Genomic DNA, 7,985 nt, shown 5'->3' with positions numbered 1-7,985 from the left:
GAAAAATACCTAGCACGCAAAATAAGCATTTGAAAATCACGATGCACGTAAAGAAGCAGAACACGTTGAACGAGGTACCTGTCTTGCAAGACTGAACGTCAAATAAAAAAGTAAAAACATGTTGAACGTGAAATAAAAAAAGGCGACCACGTTGCACGAAAATAATCCTTCACCACCCTCCGATCAGTACAGACATTCTAATCTGATTTTGTACAGTTTGTTCTTATGTTGTATTCTTATACCCATTGTCTTTATATGGATGCGCATAATCAGAAACCCGTAATCAAGTGGTTTTTCTTGGTTGTTGTTTGGCATTGACATTTGATCTATACTCCCTTTTCAAATACTTTTCTTAATTCGGTTAAACAATAATGCTACATTGCAATAACGTCAAAAGAATAGGCTTTATTAGAAACTGAGAGGATCATATAATTGTCTTAAAAGCGACGATGATCAATTTAAAATGTTTCTAGAGAAAACAAATTCTATAAAAGCAACTTATAGAAAACGACTCCTCTAATACTCTTTCCATAACTTCTACGATCTTTATAGGATTTCACGATATGAAAATGCCGCAAGTAAAATGAGGAATACTAACACTATTGTCATTTAACTCGTCAAGATCGGGTTCTCCCTTTGATATCAAGAATATAAGGCTTAAGCAGGTTTTTCTTACAAAGGTTCAGAACTTATTACCTTTAATGTTGAAAACATTCATTAGTAACTTACAAGCAGTGATTAAACATTTGCAGTACGTTAAGCATTGTTAAGTATGCATTGTCATGTACCATATATCCCCTAACCAAAATTATAAAATAATATAATATAAATGATTTTGGTAACAAAAAGAAAACATAAAATGAGCACTCTTATCATTTAATGTTTTATTTATATGTATAGGTCACTAAATAAAATATAACCTTTTGGTTTTTTTTTTTTACTATTATTATTATTTATAAACCAACTGCGTACGAATAAATTTTTACAAAAGACTGTTTATCAAAAACCCTAACTGGGCTTAATACAGACAAACTGGGCATTAATACAGGACCATTACAGAAAAACAGTGTTAATATCAAATGTAATAAATTTAAAGTAAAAAATCGACAGGAAACAAACCCATTTATATTCTTTGTGGTGCTTCAGTAACTGGTGGAATTGTAAACATTAACATTTTGTTCATGAAAAGGGAAATTTGAATCCTCACTTTAATTTTAAACTTCAAATTTAATATTGTTAATGGTTTTATTAGATTTAATTACGTTTTGAAAAAAATATAATAACAATACTTTTTTGTATTTTATTTAATTTAGTGACTAGCAACCAACATTAGAGGAACCAAATATAGGGATCACTGTTCATCCTGTTTTTCAACACATAACTTCTGTCAACTTAATTTCTTGGATATTTGGTATATTAAAAGTTTTATCATTATAGTGAAGAACACATTTGTTTTCCAAACTAAACCGTCATTAAGAGATTAGAGAGTACATCAAGTTGGCAGCAAAACATACACTTTTGTTCACTTGGTTGATAAATGTATTCAAAAATGGGTGTTTTATAATGGCCCTGTTATCTGTTCTCGGTCAGAACTAATGAACTCGGATGTCTGTAATGGCCTTCGGTGTTGCCTCTGGCAATTACATACTTCCTCGACCATTATTACAAACCTTGGAACAGGGCCATTATGAAAACACACATTCATTAATGCTATATTATTTCATAACGTTAAGTTACAGATGTAATTAACACAACATTTGGTAATGCATTGACATCTTCTTGCACAAGGCAAAATAATTTATTGAAACAGGACTGCGCATGCATTCTCCCGTGCATAGCGCTGAATAAATATAATGCATAATATATCTTTTTTACTAAACCCCTTAACGACCTTTCAATAGTAATGCTATTTTGATTCTTATAGGCGCCGTTATATGTGTTCCCTTTCAAAAGGGAGTTGAGCTTTCGGTTTATTTTAGTTTGTCAATTTACATTTCTCTGAACGCGGCCTTTAAAGAATTCCATCGAATTTGAGGGGTTTTATTTAAAAATAATTTACAGTTGTACTCCTTATACTTCATGATTTTTTTTGTATTATCACTATTAAAGCGCTTATTGTGATTTCTCACATCAAAACATGGAGTTTACATGTTTTATAAACGTTAAAATGAAGACGAGACGGGAGACGAGGGATTTATTGTATTATCTCAAGATGGAGAAATAGACATGATAGAGATGTCAGTTAAACATGTTAAAGGTCAAAATGACACCAATAAATTGATACAAACAACCGATGAAATTCTAAGGCAACAAAACATATCAGTTATTATAAAATTAATAAAAACCTGAAAATAATACCCTTTCCTAAAAAATTGAGAAAATAACAAACATTCTATGAATATTGCAAGGCAACCATCTTGCTCTATAACATTTCAGGGCGTGAAATATGTTATAAACAAATATCAAGTCAATATCTTCAAGCATGACAAGATAAAAGTGTTGAATTGCAACTTGTCATGATAAATTTATACACCAATTATTAAATCAACAACTTAAAGAATAACAGGAAATGCAGAAAACTGATTATATAAGTGAATTTTCGAAATTAGAAGACCTTTACTCTGCACAAAATCATTACACCGAATCAAAATTCGAAATTGACCTGTAACTTGTCATTATAAAACAATAAGCTTAATATCAGATCAATATCTCAACGTAATAACAAAAAGTGCGGAAAACTGATTTTCGGAACTGGCGGATGGACAGACAAACAGATAGCCAGACAGAGAGACTTCGTTAGCAGTGAACAAATTATCAGAACCATCAACATAAATTGTATTAAAAAGTGCAAGAAAAAACAAATTATAAATCAATTATCAAAATGGCAAAGGCACAACACGACAGTTTCCACATGTGCAGCAGGATTTGCTTACCCTTGCAGAGCACCTGTAATCGACCCCAGTTTTGGAGGGGTTCGTGTTGCTTAGTCTTCAGTTTTCTAATTTAGGAATGAATGAATATTTTAATATTAAAGTGCAATCTGAAGTATAACAAACAATTACATTCATAAATACATTTTTTTTAATTATGTTTATTGGTTATAGATTACACCGTTACCATATAGGAAAATCCCTTTCTTGTTACTATTTTCTTGTACTAGTATATTATTTTTATGTCCTTTCTTCAGTCTTAGCATTTAAAACTTATATAACTCTTTAAGAACAGGTCACACTATCATTGACAAGTTCTTACAATATGTTTTAGATTGTGATGTATGTGAATATCTTGTACTTTTGTTTTCTTCATATAGAGTATAGCAGTTTCTTATCTTTAGACGGATTTTTGTTTATTTGACACATTTCCTGTTTCTATTTACAATCTTTAATAGTGCATACTATTTTCTTAAGTTCTGTAGACTTAATGACTCTTTTGTCATTCCTGTGTTTGAAGTGACATTTGATATATCAATTTACGTGATGTATATCGGAATGTCAGGGCAAAAAAGAAACCAAGAGGGAAGAAACAAAATAATAACTCAAATAAAACAGGCAACAGCTCAAATAGAAACACCTGAACAGTACAACTATAATAAAACATTAATGACCTAGGGTCTTCCGTAAGTATACCTGATACGTGAAATTAGTGGTTATTCATTAGATCGGCTATTTTGTTCCTATAAATTACTTAAATCCTTTACAAAAAATGTCTAAGATACATAGATTTGATTTGGAATTCAGTTGTTCATGAAGCACTTGTTACAATTTCAACAAACTGGATATCACATTGCATTGCCTGTACAATACCTTGTCTTAATGACTTTTTAAAAAAAATATCGTCATTGCGGTTTCTTTTCCTCGCGCCACACACCTTTAGATGAGTGACGATAAAGTCAATATTATAATACCGTTGTTCACTAAACATAACTGAAAAAAATCTAAGCCACATACCGAAATTGATAACGACATTTCATTTTGTTTTAGATGGTTTGTTCTTGCGTTATATTATGTCTGTAAATGACTGTCGTTCTATTGAGGATTCTTAAATTTAGCAGTAATCATTGGTTGTCTTGGATATTTGTGTTTTGTTCGTATTGGTAGCGTTAATTGATTTGAAATTTGTTTTTTTAAGTCTGACACTTTCTTTCTTATATACAAATACTGTATGAATTTATAAGGATACCAAATATTTATTCATGATTAGAAACTAATCTTCTTTTCCCGTTTGAGGTTCAGTTCATCATCTGCTGTATTTCAGTCATTAAAGTAAACTGTTTTTCAACTGCATACTTATGATTGACCTTTTTTTTCACACAATAATGAAATTATATGCGATTCTCACATGTGTCCTACAGAATTCCACGAGAGTGTAGATAGCTATATAATCAAGTTTCATCCACCATTTCTGCAGAGAGAAATGTCTGTACCAAAGACAGGAACACGTTTTTTCAATTCGCTTGAACTGTTTTAGATTTTGAATTTGCCTTTTTTTAAAGGTCTTTCTGTTTTGAATTTTCCTGCTGATAAGGCTTTTTTGTAATCTAACTTTTATTTTGCAAGAACACCAGCATTCCATTTTTGTATACAACATCGTATTAATTTTCTGTGTACCAAGATGTTTTTCTTTCATTAGATTTACTTGATTTAATTAAGTTTAAACATTTCTATATAACATTTGAATGTTATTTGTTTCTATGATATTCTCACAGTTTACCTTCGGATAAGGAGAGTTACACACAAACGTGTATCTGTTAAACGTATGATACATTCAAATTGACTTTTTAAAATACCAATTGTAAATTATGCCATACATAAGCTGTTGATACAGTTCTATAACGTTTACAAAAGGCATCATGTATGATTCATTCGGATATTTCATGGTGGCCCGTTTTGAATGTTATACGAACGATCCATCCACATTCGGTAACACAAATGTCAATGCGCGTCAAATATCGTAGTCGAACGCAATCTGCACAAGAGTGGTTCTAACCCACATATTTCAATGTAGGTGCACGATTACTGAGATTGGGTCCAAATCTGAGGCAAGATCTACTTACTTTTCTGGGTGTACCTTTGGTCTTTTCTGTCGTTATACTTTGTTTTTATGAAATCCATTTATTTTCGACTCATTTGTTCCTTTGGTATCTTCCGCCTTTTGATATCAATTTTCATGTAATCAATACTGTGCTTTTATGTGGGTTTTGTTTTCTTTGCAGAATAAATAACAAAAATCAATGCATGATGTAAAATAAGTTATATAAACATGGACAATACAAATTTGCGTATAACTTACAATGCAGAATTGGTTTTGCGCATTGTTGAAGGTCGTACGGTTACATACATTTATTAATTTCTGTGTCATTAATCTCTTGTGAAGAGTTGTCTCATTGGCATTCACACCATATTTGCTATTCAATCTTTTAACTGCATAGTTAATTGCTTTCTTATGTTATCTCAAGATACACATTAAAAAGAGAAGGATATTATAATAAAACCGTAAGTAGAAGAAAAATAGACAATACCATGACAAAGACGATAAAAAGTCGAGAAAAGACGAACATTATTCCGTTAACCACAAGAATCCAGACTATTAACAAAGTTGGGCATTAGTTATAAACCGTGGCGTTGCTATTGGCAATCCAAAGATTGGTGGTAAAAAGTAAAATATAAAAATTAAGAATTCCGAGGAAAAATTCAAAACGGAACGTTCCTTATTAAATGGTAAAACACTTTGGTTTCTTTCGCCGTTCTTTTAATGAGTTTTTTCTATTTTCCTGTTCTTTTCTACTCTTGATATTTTTTCCAATTGTATCTGTTCTGTTAACCATGTCAAACCCTTCTCTTTTCTTAATTATAAATCAAAACTATAAACTAGAGATGTGTACTTAAATGAATATATACTATGTAAACAACATATAGAGTCAATAACTCAGATATGTGAAATTATTAAAAGGAGATTTTGGATCTAAGTCAATTGACAGCAACTCAGCAACAGCAAAACTGTACATCTAATCATTCTAAGAAGACAACGCCAGGTTTTAAGGTATAGATAAGTGTCTTCACAATATGCTCATGGCCTATCATGATCTATCATAATGATCCTCAACGCTTTATTTTTCTATAGATTTCCCACAGTGTTGCAATAAGACATTCATAATTTAACATGTTTGATTTTAGGACACAATATTCAGTAAAGTATCAAATTTAAACAATCGCCGTACTGAAAAAAGCTCACATTATCATCTTCTTATAAAACATTGCAAGAAAATAGATCGCATTAGGACAAAGCTACAGCTGGTGTTGGAGAGTTCAAAATGTGGCAATTTCCTAATCCAAGATTTGTCGAACATCCATACTGCATGATAATTTCATGAAATCCGAAAGTGTTATAAAATTTGTTACATTTATACAGGTAATATCTTTTGATTTTTTTTTATTAATGAGGCTTGCAATTTCTGCTTAATCTATATTGGTTGTCCTTTTTCAACCATACTATATTGACATATTTAACATTGGTTAAACATAATGTATTATAATTTTCTTTCAACTTGAAATATTAGATAAACATGATAAACTTATGATTTGTTTGTGTCTTTTAAGTATATTTAGACTGTTCAGAAAAGAAAATCCATTTGAAATCAAAGGCAGATAATTATATTTGATTTTTAGCTCACCTCGTCGTCCGTCGTTAGCCTCTACAAAAATCTTCTCCTCTCAAACTACTGGGCCAAATTTAACCAAACTTAGCCACAATCATCAATGGGGTATCTAGTTTAAAAAATGTGTCCGGTGACTCCGCCAACCAACCAAGATGGCCGCCATGGCTAAAAATAGAATATAGGGGTAAAATGTAGTTTTTGGCTTACAACTAAAAAACCAAAGCATTTAGAGCAAATCTGACATGGGTAAAATTGTTTATCAGGTCAAGATCTATCTGCCCTGAAAGTTTCAGATGAATCGGACAACCCGTTGTTGGGTTGCTGCGCCAGAATTGGTCATTTTAAGAAAATTTTGCCGTTTTTGGTTATTATCTTGAATATTATTATAGATAGAGATAAACCGTAATAAACAATAATGTTCAGCAAAGCAAGATCTACAAAAAAGTTAACATGACCAAAATGGTCAGTTGACCCCTTAAAGAGTTATTGCCCTTTATAGTCAATTTTTAACAATTTTTCGTAAATGTTTGTTATCTTGTACAAAAATCTTATCCTCTGAAACTACGGGATCAAATTAATCCTAACTTGGCCACAATTATCTTTGGGGTATCTAGCTTAAAAAAATGTGTCCGGTGACCCTGCCATCCAACCAAGATGGCAGCCATGGTTAAAAATAGAACATAGGGGTAAAATGCAGTCTTTGGCTTATAACTCAAAAACCAAAGCATTTAGAGCAAATCTAACATGGGTAAAATTGTGTATCAGGTCAAGATCTACCTGCCCTGATATTTTCAGATGAATCGGACAACCCGTTGTTGGGTTGCTGCCCCAAAATTGGTAATTTTAAAGAAATTTTACTGTTTTGGGTTATTATCTTGAATATTATTATAGATAGAGATAAACTGTTAACAATTATAATGCTCAGTAAAGTTAGACCCCTGTAGAAGTTATTGCCCTTTATAGTCAATTTTTTACAATTTTTCGTAAATCTAAGTAATCTTTTACAAAAATCTTCTCTGAATCTATTGAGCCAAATCATTCCAAACTTGGCCACAATCATTTTTGGGGTATCTAGTTTAAAAAATGTGTCCGGTGACCAGGTCATTCAACCAAGATGGCCGCCATGGCTAAAAATATAACATAGGGGTAAAATGCAGTTTTTGGCTTACAACTCAAAAACCAAAGCAAATCTGACAAATTAAAATTGTTTATAAGGTCAAGATCTATCTGCCCTGAAATTTTCAGATGAATCGGACAACCCGTTGTTGGGTTGCTGCCCCAAAATTGGTAATTTTAAAGAAATTTTACTGTTTTGGGTTATTATCTTGAA

The sequence above is a fragment of the Mytilus trossulus genome, chromosome 10, assembly GCF_036588685.1.
Source record: "Mytilus trossulus isolate FHL-02 chromosome 10, PNRI_Mtr1.1.1.hap1, whole genome shotgun sequence".
Taxonomy (NCBI): Eukaryota; Metazoa; Mollusca; class Bivalvia; order Mytilida; family Mytilidae; genus Mytilus; species Mytilus trossulus.
The sequence above is the reverse complement of the archived record's forward strand: the minus strand, read 5'-3'. Positions refer to the sequence as shown.